The sequence below is a fragment of the Arachis hypogaea genome, chromosome 6 (genome assembly GCF_003086295.3).
Source record: "Arachis hypogaea cultivar Tifrunner chromosome 6, arahy.Tifrunner.gnm2.J5K5, whole genome shotgun sequence".
Classification (NCBI taxonomy): Eukaryota; Viridiplantae; Streptophyta; class Magnoliopsida; order Fabales; family Fabaceae; genus Arachis; species Arachis hypogaea.
Window position 1 is genome coordinate 61,688,501 of NC_092041.1, and position 16,014 is coordinate 61,704,514.

The 16,014-nt window shown below is 40.7% G+C and overlaps 1 non-coding gene across 1 annotated transcript; it reads left to right on the plus strand.

Moving 5' to 3' along the window:
* The first annotated feature begins 15,352 nt into the window (after nt 1–15,352).
* LOC112699958 (small nucleolar RNA R71) lies at nt 15,353–15,456 on the plus strand. Its single transcript, XR_003152889.1, has one exon. It is a non-coding gene; the product is annotated as a small nucleolar RNA R71 (small nucleolar RNA).
* Nucleotides 15,457–16,014: the final 558 nt, after the last annotated feature.

Below are 16,014 nucleotides of genomic sequence, written 5' to 3' on the forward strand. Positions count from 1 at the left end.
TCCCATCTCCTTCATTTCTTCTTCTTCTACTCTCTTCATTCTTAATTTGCTCGAGGACGAGCAAACCTTTTAAGTTTGGTGTGGTAAAAGCATTGCTTTTTGTTTTTCCATAACCATTTATGGCATCCAAGGCCGGAGAACCCTCTAGAAAGAGGAAAGGGAAGGCAAAAGCTTTCACCTCCGAGTCATGGGAGATGTATAGATTCATCTCAAGGGTGCATCAAGACCATTTCTATGAAGTTGTGGCCTTGAAGAAGGTGATCCCCGAGGTCCCTTTTTCACTCAAAAAGGGTGAATATCCGGAGATCCGACATGAGATCCGAAGAAGAGGTTGGGAAGTTCTTACCAACCCCATTCAACAAGTCGGTATCTTGATGGTTCAGGAGTTCTATGCCAATGCATGGATCACCAAGAACCATGACCAAAGTGTGAACCCGGATCCAAAGAATTATCTTACTATGGTTCGGGGGAAATACTTGGATTTTAGTCCGGAAAGTGTAAGGTTGGCATTCAATTTGCCTATGATGCAAGGAGATGAACATCCTTACACTAGAAGGGTCAACTTTGATCAAAGGTTGGACCAAGTCCTCACAGTCATATGTGAAGAGGGCGCCCAATGGAAGAGAGATTCAAGAGGGAAGCCGGTTCAATTGAGAAGGCATGACCTCAAACCTGTGGCTAGAGGATGGTTAGAGTTTATACAACGCTCAATCATTCCCACTAGCAACCGGTCCGAAGTTACCATAGACCGGGCTATCATGATCCATAGCATCATGATTGGAGAAAAAAAAGAGGTCCATGAGGTTATAGCCCAAGAACTCTATAAGGTGGCGGACAAGTCCTCTACCTTGGCAAGGTTAGCCTTTCCTCATCTCATCTGTCACCTCTGTTATTCAGTTGGAGTTGACATAGAGGGAGACACCCCCATTGATGAGGACAAGCCCATCACTAAGAAGAGGATGGAGCACACAAGAGACCCCACTCATCATGAGATCCCTGAGATTCCTCAAGGGATGCACTTTCCTCCACAAAACTATTGGGAGCAACTGAACACCTCCCTAGGAGAATTGAGTTCCAACATGGGACAACTAAGGGTGGAGCACCAAGAACACTCCATCATCCTCCATGAAATTAGAGAAGATCAAAGAATCATGAGGGAGGAGCAACAAAGACAAGGAAGAGACATTGAGGAGCTCAAGCACTCCATAGGATCTTCAAGAGGAAGAAAGAGCCGCCATCACTAAGGTGGACCCGTTCCTTGATTTCCTTGTTCTTTATTCTTCTGTTTTTCGAATTTTATGTGCTTATGTTTATCCATGTTTGTGTCTTGTGATCATTAGTGTCTTAGTGTCTATGCCTTAAAGTTATGAATGTCCTATGAATCCATCACCTTTCTTGAATACAAACGTGCTTAATTGAAAAGGAAAGAATTGCATGAATTTTGAATTTTATAACAGTTTAATTATTTTGATGTGGTGGCAATATTTTTGTTTTCTGAATGTATGCTTAAACAGTGCATATGTATCTTGAATTTGTGGTTCATGAATGTTGGCTCTTGAAAGAATGATGAAAAAGGAGACATGTTACTGAGGATCTGAAATATCATTAAAATGATTCTTGAAGCAAGAAAAACCATTTCTATTAAAAAAAATTTCGAAAAAAAAAGAGAAAAATAAAAAGAGAAATAAAGTTGTGATCCAAGGCAATAAGAGTGTGCTTAAGAACCCTGGACACCTCTAGTTGGGGACTCTAGCAAAGCTGAGTCACAATCTGAAAAGGTTCACCCAATTATGTGTCTGTGGCATGTATGTATCCGGTGGTAATACTGGAAGACAGAGTGCTTTGGGCCACAGCCAAGACTCAGTAAGTAGCTATGTTCAAGAATCATCATACTCTACTAGGAGAATCAATAACACTATCTGGATTCTAAGTTCCTAAAGAAGCCAATCATTCTGAATTTCAAAGGATAGAGTGAGATGCCAAAACTGTTCAGAGGCAAAAAGCTAAAAGCCCCGCTCATCTGATTAATACTGATCTTCATAGATGTTTTTGGAATTCATTGCATATTCTCTTCTTTTTATCTTATTTGATTTTCAGTTGCTTGAGGACAAGCAACAATTTAAGTTTGGTGTTGTGATGAGCGGATAATTTGTACGCTTTTTGGCATTGTTTTTAGTATGTTTTTAGTATGATCTAGTTAGTTTTTAGTATATTTTATTAGTTTTTAGTTAAAATTCACTTTTCTGGACTTTACTATGAGTTTGTGTGTTTTTCTGTGATTTCAGGTATTTTCTGGCTGAAATTGAGGGACCTGAGCAAAAATCTGATTCAGAGACTAAAAAGGACTGCAGATGCTGTTGGATTCTGACCTCCCTGCACTCGAAGTAACTTTTCTGGAGCTACAGATGCCCAATTGGTGCGCTCTCAACGGCGTTGGAAAGTAGACATCCTGGGCTTTCCAGCAATATATGATAGTTTATACTTTGCCCAAGATTTGATGGCCCAAACCGGCGTTCAAAGTCACCCTCAGAAATCCCAGCGTTAAACGCTGGAACTGGCACCCAAATGGGAGTTAAACGCCCAAACTGGCACTAAAGCTGGCGTTTAACTCCAAGAGGAGTCTCTACACGAAAATGCTTCAATGCTCAGCCCAAGCACACACCAAGTGGGCCCGGAAGTGGATTTTTTATGTCATTTACTCATCTCTGTACACCCTAGGCTACTAGTTCTCTATAAGTAGGACCTTTTACTATTGTATTTTCATCTTTTGATCACTTTAGATCTCTAGATCATCTTTGGACGTCTAGTTCTTAGATCATTGGGAGGCTGGCCTCACGGCCATGCCTAGACCTTATACTTATGTATTTTCAACGGTGGAGTTTCTACACACCATAGATTAAGGTGTGGAGCTCTGCTGTACCTCGAGTATTAATGCAATTACTATTGTTCTTCCATTCAATTCCGCTTGTTCTTGTTCTAAGATATCACTTGTTCTTCAACTTGATGAATGTGATGATCCGTGACACTCATCATCATTCTCACCTATGAACGTGTGACTGACAACCACCTCCGTTCTACCTTCGATTGGGTGAATATCTCTTGGATTCCTGATTGCACGATGCATAGTTGATTGCCTGACAACCGAGTGCTCGCCTGACAACCGAGCCAACCATTCCGTGAGATCAGAGTCTTCGTGGTATAGGCTAGAACTGATGGCGGCATTCAAGAGAATCCGGAAGGTCTAACCTTGTCTGTGGTATTCTGAGTAGGATTCAATGATTGAATGACTGTGACGTGCTTCAAACTCCTAGCAGGCGGGGCGTTAGTGACAGATGCAAAAGAATCGCTGGATTCTATTCCGGCCTGACCAAGAACCGACAGATGATTAGCCATGCTGTGACAGAGCATAGGAACATTTTCACTGAGAGGATGGGAGGTAGCCGCTGACAACGGTGAAACCCTACATAAGCTTGCCATGGAAAGGAGTAAGAAGGATTGGATGAAGACAGTAGGAAAGCAGAGAGATGGAAGGGAAGGCATCTTCATGCGCTTATCTGAAGTTCCTACCAATGAATTACATAAGTATCTCTATCTCTATCTTTATGTTTCTATGCGTTCATCACCATATCCATTTGAGTTTGCCTGACTAAGATTTACAAGATGACCATAGCTTGCTTCATACTAACAATCTCCGTGGGATCGACCCTTACTCGCGTAAGGTTTATTACTTGGATGACCCAGTGCACTTGCTGGTTAGTTGTGCGAAGTTGTGTAATGCCATGGTATTGAACACCAAGTTTTTGGGGTTCATGACCGGGGATTATGAGAGTTGTGAAAAGTATTGTTCACAATTTCGCGCACCAATCCACATACCAAGAATTATGGTTACCCACACAATATACTTATATCATCAATCAACATAATTAATGTTAAGCCTCCTGTTTATGTGATCATTCCAACTTATCCTATAGTTCTCTAGCCTACGAATTCAGACGACATTATATATTAAATACGCGAAACCTAAACCATACCTTGACCGATTTCCACGTATTATCCAAGACAACCTACAAGGCAAAATTGTAAGCCTCCCCCACCAAAATCCAATAACTAGAACTCACTCCAAGCTTCCTATTAAGCTTCCAACATATCCAATTACGTCATATCATATATTTACATGCACCTAGCATTATTATCACAAGCATATTCCCAATATTCAATATCCAAAACATAAAAATAATGAATTAACTAGAGTTCTAGGATTTTCATCTTGCCAACGGGAAATTAGGACAAGACTCGGCCAGTCTACCAAGTTAATTTGATCCTAAACACCAAAATTTAATAATTTTCAACATCCTTTGCACATGAACATTTGAAACTGAAACTGAGGAAATTGAGGAAGAAAATGAGACTTCTTTACCTTGCAATGTATTGGGCTTTGTAGAGCTCGACGCCACAGACGTGTGTGATGACAAGTCATCATATACCCATTTTCCAAGCTAATTTCACTTGTTTAGTTAGCATTTATGCACTTTCTTGCATCCTAAGTAAGTGGTTTGGAGTGAAAATGCATAACTTCTTTAAATCATACAACCACCATGAATTTAATGTTAATCATTGAGGTTTGAGCTCATTTTAATTGCATTTTAATTGATTTATAAGCCTCTTGAATTTAGTGATACTTTGAGTGGTTGTTTGGTTTATTATAGGTGAAGAAAAGAAAAGAAAATGAAAAGCGTGGCCTAAGAAGCGTGACACAAGAAAAGGAAAGCGTGGCCAAAAAGGAGAGAAGCGTGCCGCATCACAATGGGGAAGCAACATTGCCCTCCACAAGGGCAGAATGCCCTCTAGGAGAGCAGCATTAGGTGACCAAGCAAGCATAGGCAACTCTGCCCTGCCCACTCCAAGGGCAGAGCACAAAATGGTGCCTTGGAGCAAGGAGAAGCAAACTCTGCCCTGCCCTTGTGGAGAGCAGGATCGGGCTCCATGAGGAAGAAAATCAAGGTAAAAATGTCAACTATGCAAGCCACAAGGTTCGAACAATGAACCATGAGGAAGCCAAGCTCTAAGACCCACTAGCGTGCCAAGAAATCAAAAGAAAAAGTAGCGTGTTTGCAAGCCACCAGGTTCGAACACGGGTCATGAAGATTGGGAACCTTGCCCTGCCCTTGGCGTGGGCAGGGCAGCATTTGAAATGGTGCATGGACTTGGCGCACCAAATTTCCCTTGGCAGCACGATCCGCGCGCACAACACCCCCTGGCAGCACCAACCGAGCGCACAACGCCCCCTGGCGCACCAAAGCTTTCCTGCCCTGCCCTTGGCGCGGGCAGGGCAGCGTCCCACGCACCAACTCACTCTGGCGCGCCAATTTCCTTTCCTGGCGCACCAACCTTCGCATCTGGCAGCACCATCCGCACGCAATCTTCAATCTGGCAGCACCAACATTCCCGCCCTGCCCTTGGCGCGGGCAGGGCAGCCTCTGGCGCATCAGACGCGCACCAAGACGCGCACCAAGACGCGCACCACGCAGCACCAAAACACAACATGGCCGCACCAACTCCAAGCACCAAGCATCAATTTTCTGCCCTGCCCTCCACAAGGGCAGGGCAGCCTCCTGGGAGTGGTTTTTGGGCCAAAATTCAAATTAAAAATTCATTTTAATTCATTTCTTCACCAATCCAAAAGCCCATCCAAATCCCATTATCCAAGAATAGAAAGTGTATAAATAGGACTTAGTTTGATGTAATTAGGACCTTTAGAATCTTTACTTTGAGCTTTGAATTTTAACTCTTATTTTTTGAAGAGCTTTTGAATTTCCTTTGTCTTTGAGCTTTCTTGAGAGACTTGTTCGAGAACTAAGAGGATCAAGGGAGAATTGATTGATCTCCTTCCTCCATTCTCTTGGGCAATTCTACTCTTCTGTTTTCTGAGTATTGGGTGTGTGAAATTGGGGAAATTCTGTCCCAATTCCCATTCAAGCTCTTTGCACTTTATTCTCTGCTTAATTGAATTCCAAATTTGTTCTTCTACTGCTTCATCTTTAATTTTCTGTTAATTGCTTAGTTAATTCAGATCTGGGAAGGAAATTGGGTTTTAGGCTCTGCTACCTAAGCCCTTGGGATCCTGAGATCACAACTCATTTTGGGTTCTTCTGTGAACCTCTGCTGCATTTTATTTCAATTATGTTTGAATGCTACTTGCTCCTGATTTAAATTCTGCTCAATCTCTTGCGACAATTTACTTCAGCTTTGTTTAGATCTTGCAATCCCATTCCTCAATTCCCTTTTATATTCAAGTCATTTATCTTTCTTGCCCTTTAAGTTACTGCAATTTAAGTTTCTTGCACTTTAAGTTTCAGTCATTTACTTTCTTGCTCTTTAAGATTCTGCACATTTACAATTCTGTTCTTCAATTTACTGCACTTTTCCCTTCCCCCTTTACATTTAATGTCATTTACTTTCTGTTAAACACAAATCACTCAACTAAAACTTGAATCGCTTGACTAAATCAACCACTAAACTAAAATTGCTCAATCCTTCAATCCCTGTCGGATCGACCTCACTCTTGTGAGTTATTATTACTTGATGCGACCCGGTACACTTGCCGGTGAGTTTTGTGTTGGATCGTTTTCCACACATCAGTGTGGCCACAAACGGTGCAGCGATCGGAGATCAGAGCGAGAAGTTATATGAGACTTCTTCATCGTGGAGCAGCTGAAATAATGAAGATTGAACTTCTGCTCATTTTATTTAATGAGCTAGTTGGGTCCACGGGCCCGGTTCGGGTCCCGTTTGACCGGTTCAGCCTGTTCGGTCCTATTTTGGGCCAAATTTTTGGAAATTAGTGTCAAAATTCTTGTTTTAATTAGCTCTATCCTATTTTACCATAAAATTTACATTTATAATTTCCTTTATTAAAATTTAATTTATTGAGTAATTATTCACTAATTTTGCGAGGTTTACAGTCTCTGCTTCATGTTGCATCTACTTTGATTCTTGGCATCGTGATTCAGTTTTGTGGTGATGACATCTCCGCCTTCTAGATATGCCATTTGCGGCCGTCGCACCTCCCTCTCAATCTTCTTCTAGATTCTCTTCCATCTCTCTTCTATGCCTTTCCTTCCGAATCCATTTCATGCCTCCCTTTCTCGATCTACCTCTTTCAGTTCTGCCTTTGCCTTTCTTCTACTATGTCATCTTCTTTCTTTGGCTTCTCTTCTCTTCCTTGTCATTGTCTCCCTCTAGTTCTCATTTTTATTAATTTATATTTATTTATTTATTATTTAAATTTTGGTTATTCTTGTTGTTAGGGTGATTTTGTGTTGGTTTTTAGTTTATTGAATTGAATTTATAGTTAGATTAAAAATAATTATTGGTGATAATTTGAATTGAGAAGGTGGTGGAAAGGTTATTTTGTTTTCTGATAAGATTAATATTGTTATTTTATAAGAATTATAATGTGCATGTAATATCACATACTTGTGTACCAAACATTCAAAAATTCATGTTTTAATGTGTTTATGTCTTCTTTATTTGTATTTATTCTATTTATTAACCAAACACAATTTTAAAGACCAATATTTTAATTAAAAAAAATTAGAAATTGATAGTATTAGTTAAAATAAATGCAAATAAAAAATATGTTAGTATCCTAATATTTTTTTATTATAAATATAAATACTGTTAGCTCAAATTGCATCTTCATATTATTATTTGTGTTAGTATGTAGTGTGTTATTATTTTTTTTAATGTATCACAATATTATAGAATTTCATATAGATTGATATAGTAATTTTGGTCTACTTAGGAATAATGTATAATTTGAAAATAATGCAAACTTAAAGCTTAAGATTTAAATAATAAAAATATTGGTCTAATATTCAAGCTGAGACTTAAAATTAATTATTTTTATTTCCGTATTTGTATTTATGTATTCTTTTTGCATAATTTTTCAGTTAATTTTTGTATTTAAATTTTCAACACACTGCTCTTCAGGTACTGTTCTGCGGGTTACCTGAAACTGGAGGTCGATCTCAGACGAGATCTTCTGATGTGGCCGAAACGGTTGTCTCTGACTTACTGAGTCCGGAGGTTCTGTTGATCTTCTATCACCGGAGGGGGGTGGTACCTGCAAGAGACTCCGATGCTTAAGTTAGCACGTGCTTTAGGCAGTATTTTGAGTAGAATCAGAGTGTGAGTTATACCTAGGTGCTCTAGTATATTTATAGTAGTATTTGATGACCTTCCTTTGAGATAAGTTTGTTATCTTATCTTATCTTTGGTGGGTGAGGTTACCTTATCTTTTTTAGCTAGCTGCCTTTGGAGGGGTTGTAATATTCTTCTTTGGGCTTGCTTAGGCCTCTATGGTGATTTGACCGAGCTCTTTGGGAAGAGGCTGGTAAGGACAACCTTACAAGTGGTCGACCGCTTCATCCTCGTCCAACCTAGACCGTACAGATCGGTCCAGGGTATGAACAGGTACCAACTGCGCTTGTAGTGCTCGCTCCATAGCTTTAAACTAGGTAACAGCTTCAATCGGATTGGTTGTTCCCTTGAACTTAGGTTGATTAACATTTAAGAAGGTTGCTAGCTGGTGGACGAAATTGTGATTTATACTTTCACACAAATCGAATAATTACACTCCTTGTGCTCGTATGGAATTTAGAAATTGGCACGAGTGGTCACAACTCCGTTCAACTAACCAGCAAGTGTACTGGGTCGTCCAAGTAATAAACCTTACGTGAGTAAGGGTCGATCCCACAGAGATTGTTGGTATGAAGCAAGCTATGGTCACTTTGCAAATCTCAGTCAGGCAGATTAAATTGGTTTATGGGTTTCGAAAATAAAAATAAGAGAATAGATTATAAAAAGGATAGAAGACTTATGCAGATTCATTGGTGGGAATTTCAGATAAGCGAATGGAGATGCTGCATGGCTCAATGACGCCTGCTCTCCTACTGCTTCTACTCAATCCTTCTTACTCCTTTCCATGGCAAGCTTTGTATAGGGGTTCACCATCAGCGGTGGCTACTTTCAATCCTCTCGGGAAAATGATCCTATGCGGCTGTCACTCGCACGGCTAATCGTCTGGAGGCATCACCCATGGTTGATGGCCACATCCCATCCTCGCAGTGAAAACTAATGCTCACGCACTCTATCACAGTACGGCTAATCACTGGTTGGTTCCCGCTCCTACTGGAATAGAATCTGTTGATTCTTTTGCGTCTGTCACTAACGCCCAGCACTTGCAAGTTTGAAGCACGTCACAGTCATTCATTACCGGAATCCTACTCGGAATACCACAGACAAGGTTAGACTTTCCGGATTCCCAGGATCCTACTCGGAATACCACAGACAAGGTGAGACTTTCCGGATCCTCATAAATGCCGCCATCTATCTAGCTTATACCACGAAGATTCTGTTGGGGAATCTAAGAGATACGCATCCAAGCTCTTGTTGCATGTAGAACGGAAGTGGTTGTCAATCACGTACGTTCATAAGTGAGAATGATAATGATCGTCACTTTCACCATTACATTCATCATGTTCTTGGGTACGAATGAATATCTTGGAATAAGAATAAGAGAGATTTGAATAAAAGATAATAGAATTGCATTAATACTTGAGGTACAGCAGAGCTCCACACCCTTAATCTATGGTGTGCAGAAACTCCACCGTTGAAAATACATAAGTGAAAGAGGTTCAGGCATGGCCGAATGGCCAGCCCCCCCTAACGTGATCAATGATCTCTTAGGATGAAGAATAAAACAAAACTGAGACCAAAAGATGTCTAATACAATAGATAAATGTCCTATATATACTAGACTAGCTACTAGGGTTTACATGAGTAAGTAAATGATGCATAAATTCACTTCCGGGGCCCACTTGGTGTATGCTTGGGCTGAGCTTGATCAATCCACGAGCTGAGGCTTTACTTGGAGTTGAACTCTGAGTTATGACGTGTTTTGGGCGTTCAACTCCGGATCATGACGTTTTTCTGGCGTTTAACTCCAGACAGCAGCATGAACTTGGCGTTCAACGCCAAGTTACGTCGTCATTCTTCGAATAAAGTATGAACTATTATATATTGCTGGAAAGCCCTGGATGTCTAATTTCCAACGCCGTTGAGAGCGCGCCAATTGAAGTTCTGTAGCTCCAGAAAATCCATTTCGAGTGCAGGGAGGTCAGATTCCAACAGCATCAGCAGTCCTTTTGTCAGCCTTCTTCAGAGTTTTGCTCAAATCCCTCAATTTCAGCCAGAATTTACCTGAAATCACAGAAAAACACACAAACTCATAGTAAAGTCCAGAAATGTGAATTTAACATAAAAACTAATGAAAACATCCCTAAAAGTAGCTTAAACTTACTAAAAACTACCTAAAAACAATGCCAAAAAGCGTATAAATTATCCGCTCATCACAACACCAAACTTAAATTGTTGCTTGCCCCCAAGCAACTGAAAATCAAATAGGATAAAAAGAAGATAATATACTATAAATTCCAGAATATCAATGAATATTAATTTAATTAGATGAGTGGGACTTGTAGCTTTTTGCTTCTGAACAGTTTTGGCATCTCACTTTTTCCTTTGAAGTTCAGAGTGATTGGCGTCTCTGGGAACTCAGAATTTCGGATAGTGTTATTGATTTTCCTAGTTAAGCATGTTGATTCTTGAACACAGCTACTTATGAGTCTTGGCTGTGGCCCTAAGCACTTTGTTTTCCAGTATTACCACTGGATACACAAATGCCACAGACACATAACTGGGTGAACCTTTTCAGATTGTGACTTAGCTTTGCTAGAGTCCCCAGTTAGTGGTGTCCAGAGCTCTTAAGCACACTCTTTTGCTTTGGATCACGACTTTAACCACTCAGTCTCAAGCTTTTCACTTGGACCTTCATGACACAAGCACATGGTTAGGGACAGCTTGATTTAGCCGCTTAGGCCTGGATTTAATTTCCTTGGGCCCTCCTATCCATTGATGCTCAAAGCCTTGGATCCTTTTTACCCTTGCCTTTTGGTTTTAAGGGCTATTGGCTTTTTCTGCTTGCTTTTTCTTTTTCTTTCTATTTTTTTTTCGCAACCTTTTTTTTTCGCAAGCTTTCTTTTTCACTGCTTTTTCTTGCTTCAAGAATCAATTTCATGATTTTTCAGATCATCAATAACATTTCTCTTTGTTCATCATTCTTTCAAGAGCCAACAATTTTAACACTCATAAACAACAATATCAAAAGACATATGCACTGTTCAAGCATTCATTCAGAAAACAAAAAGTATTGTCACCACATCAATATAATTAAATTAAATTCAAGGATAAATTCGAAATTCATGTACTTCTTGTTCTTTTGAATTAAAACATTTTTCATTTAAGAGTGGTGAAGGATTAATGGATTTATTCATAGCTTTAAGGCATGGTTACATACTAATGATCATGAAATAAAGACACAAAACATAGATAAACACAACATTAAAAACCGAAAACATAAAGAAATAAAGAACAAGGAATGAATCCACCTTTAGTGGCGTCTTCTTCTTGAAGGTCCAACAATGTCCTTAAGCTCTTCTATGTCCCTTCCTTGCCTTTGTTGCTCCTCCCTCATTGCTCTTTGATCTTCTCTTATTTCTTGGAGAATGATGGAGTGCTCATGATGTTCCACCCTTAATTGTTCCACATTATGGCTCAAATCTTCTAAGGAGGTATTGAGTTGCTCCCAATAGTTGTTGGGAGGAAAGTGCATTCCTTGAGGCATTTGTTGATGATGAACTTCCTCATGTTCTTCTTGAGGGCTGTGAGGAACTTCTCTTGTTTGCTCCATCCTTTTCTTGGTGATGGGCTTGTCTTCTTCAATGGAGACATCTCCATCTATAATAACTCCAGCTTAGTAACATAGATGGCAAATAAGGTGAGGGAAGGCTAGCCGTGCCATGGGTGAGGACTTGTCGGCTATTTTGTAGAGTTCATTGGATATGACTTCATGAACTTCTACTTCCTCTCCAATCATGATGCTATGGATCATGATGGCCCGATCCACAGTAACTTCAGATTGGTTGCTAGTAGGAATGATGGATCTTTGGATGAACTCCAACCATCCTCTAGCCACAGGCTTGAGATCCAGTCTTCTCAGTTGGACTGGCTTGCCTTTGGAGTCTATTCTCCACTGAGCTCCTTCCACACATATGTCCATAAGGACTTGGTCCAACCTTTGATTAAAGTTGACCCTTCTAGTGTAGGGGCATTCATCTTCTTGCATCATGGGCAAGTGAAACGCCAACCTCACATTTTCCGGACTAAAATCTAAGTATTTCCCCCGAACCATTGTGATATAGTTCTTTGGATTCGGGTTCATACTTTGATCATGGTTCCTAGTGATCCATGCATTGGCATAGAACTCTTGAACCATCAGTATTCTGACTTGTTGCATGGGGTTGGTTATGACTTCCCACCCTCTTCTTTGAATTTCATGTCGGATTTCCGGATACTCATTCTTTTTGAGCTTGAAAGGGACCTCGGGGATCACCTTCTTCTTTGCCACAACATCATAGAAGTGGTCTTGATGGCTCTTGGAGATGAATCTCTCCTTCTCCCATGACTCGGAGGTGGAAGCTTTTGTCTTCCCTTTCCCTTTTCTAGAGGATACTCCGGCCTTAGGTGCCATTGATGGTAATGGAAAAATAAAAAGCTTATGCTTTTACCACACCAAACTTAAAATTTTGCTCGCCCTCGAGCAAGAAAGAAAAGAAAAGTAGAAGAAGAAGAATAGAATAGGGAAGAGAGGGAGAATAGGTGGTTCGGCTATGTGGGAGAATGTGGGTTTGTGATGTGTGAAAATGAAGAAGAGTGGAAGGTTATTTATAGGGAGAGGGAGGGTGGGAGTTCGGCCATTTTGGGTGGGAAAGGGTGGGAAATTGAATTTGAATTTTATGGAGGTAGGTGGGGTTTATGGGGAAGAGGAGGTTGATGTGAATGGTGAATGGGGTAATTGGGACGAGGAATTGAGGTGATTGATGAAGAATATTGGGAATTGTGACATTGGGAATTCAAATCACAAAAATAGGATTAGAAGGTAAGGTGGGAATATGGTAGGTGGGGATCCTGTGGGGTCCACAGATCCTGAGGTGATCCTGTGGGGTCCACAGATCCTGAGGTGAAAAGAAATACCATTCCTTCACCATATAGGCTTGTAAAATGCCTTCATGCATCATTCTGGCGTTCAAACGCCCATTGGTGCATGTTCTGGGCGTTCAACGCCCATGTAATGCATGTTTCTGGCGTTGAACGCCAGTTTCATGCTTGTTCCTGGCGTTCAGCGCCAGCTTGTCCTCTCTGCGCACCTTTTTGGCGTTTAACGCCAGGTTGTTGCTTGTTTCTGGCGTTCAGCGCCAGAATGGTGCTCTGTTCTGGCGTTGAACGCCAGCCAGATGCATCTTACTGGCGTTGAACGCCAGTTTGCGCTGCCTCCAGGGTGAACAATTTTTTTCTTCTGTTTTTGACTCTGTTTTTAATTTTTTTTTATTTTTTCGTGACTCCTCATGATCATGTACCTAATTAAACACAAAAATAACACTAAAACAAAATAAAATAAAATTAGATAAATAAAATTGGGTTGCCTCCCAACAAGCGCTTCTTTAATGTCAATAGCTTGACAGTGGCTCTCAGGGAGCCACAAGGTGATCAGGTCAATGTTGTATAGTTGTCCACACCAAACTTAGAGTTTGGATATGGGATCTTAACATCAAACTTAGAGTTTGGTTGTGGCCTCACAACACCAAACTTAGAGTTTGACTGTGTGGGCTCTTCTTGACTCTGAACTGTGAGAAGCTCTTCATGCTTACTCTCTTTTGTCACAGAGGGATGGCCATGTGCCTTAAACACAAGGTAGTCCCCATTCAATTGAAGGACTAACTCACCTCTGTTGACATCTATCATAGCTCCTGCTGTGGCTAGGAAAGGTTTTCCTAGGATGATGCATTCATCATCTTCCTTCCTAGTATCTAGGATTATGAAATCAGCAGGGATGTAAAGGCCTTCAACCTTTACTAGCACGTCCTCTACTATTCCATAAGCTTGTCTCATGGACTTGTCTGCCAATTGCAATGAGAACAAGGCAGGTTGTACCTCAATGATCCCCAGCTTCTCCATTACAGAGAGTGGCATAAGATTTATCCCTGACCCCAGATCACATAGAGCTTTTTCAAAGCTCATGGTGCCAATGGTACAAGGTATTAAGAACTTGCCAGGATCTTGTTTCTTTTGAGGTAGAGTTTTCTGGATCCAAGTATCTAGTTCACTAATGAGCAAGGGAGGTTCACTTTCCCAAGTCTCATTACCAAACAGCTTGGCATTCAGCTTCATGATAGCTCCTAAATATTGAGCAACTTGCTCTCCAGTCACATCTTCATCTTCTTCAGAGGAAGAATAATCTTCAGAGCTCATGAATGGCAGAAGGAGATTTAATGGAATCTCTATGGTTTTTAGATGAGCCTCAGATTCCTTTGGATCCTTAATAGGAAACTCCTTCTTGCTTGAAGGACATCCCAGGAGGTCTTCCTCACTGGGATTTTCGTCCTCCTCCTCCTTAGTGCATTCGGCCACTTTGATTAAATCAATGGCCTTGCACTCTCCTTTTGGATTCTCTTCTGTATTGCTTGGGAGAATACTGGGAGGAGTTTCAATGACTTTCTTACTCAGCTGGCCCACTTGTGCCTCCAAATTTCTAATGGAGGATCTTGTTTCATTCATGAAACTGAAAGTGGCCTTTGACAGATCAGAGACTATATTGGCTAAATTAGAAGTGTTTTGTTCTGAATTCTCTGTCTGTTGCTGAGGAGATGATGGATATGGCTTGCTATTGCCCAGCCTATTGCGTCCACCATTGTTAAAGCCTTGTTGAGGCTTTTGTTGATCCTTCCAGGAGAAATTTGGATGATTTCTCCATGATGGATTATAGGTGTTTCCATAAGGTTCACCCATATAATTAACCTCTGCCATGGCAGGGTTCTCAGGATCATAAGCTTCTTCTGAAGCTGCCTCTCTAGTGCTGTTGGATGCATGTTGCAATCCATTCAGATTTTGAGAGATTATGTTGACCTATTGAGTCAACATTTTGTTCTGAGCCAATATGGCATTCAGAGCATCAATTTCAAGAACTCCTTTCTTCTGAGGTATCCCATTATTCACGGAATTCCTCTCAGAGGTGTACATGAACTGATTGTTTGCAACCATGTCAATGAGTTCTTGAGCCTCTTCAGGCATTTTCTTCAGGTGAATAGATCCACCTGCAGAATGATCCAGTGACATTTTCGAAAATTCAGAGAGACCATAGTAGAATATATCTAATAGGGTCCATTCTGAAAACATGTCAGATGGACATCTTTTGGTCAGCTGCTTGTATCTTTCCCAAGCTTCATAGAGGGATTCACCATCTTTTTGTTTGAAGGTTTAAACATCCACTCTCAGCTTGCTCAACTTTTGAGGAGGAAAGAATTTATCCAAGAAGGTAGTGACCAGCTTATCCCAGGAGTCCAGGCTATCCTTAGGTTGTGAATCCAACCATATTCTAGCTCTGTCTCTTACAGCAAAAGGGAAAAGCATGAGTCTGTAGACTTCAGGATCAACTCCATTCGTCTTTACAGTCTCACAGATCTGCAAGAACTCAGTTAAGAACTGATAAGGATCTTCAGATGGAAGTCCATAAAACTTGCAGTTTTGTTGCATCAAGGCAACTAGCTGAGGTTTCAGCTCAAAGTTATTGGCTCCAATGGCAGGAATGGAGATGCTTCTTCCATCAAACTTGGATGTTGGTTTTGTGAAGTCACCAAGCATTCTCCTTGCATTATTATTATTATTATTTTCGGCTGCCATCTCCTTCTCTTGTTCGAAAATTTCTGAAAGATTGTTTCTGGATTGTTGTAATTTAGCTTCTCTTAATTTTCTCTTCAGAGTTCTTTCAGGTTCTGGATCAACTTCAACAAGAGTGCCCTTTTCCCTGTTCCTGCTCATATGAAAGAGAAGAAAACA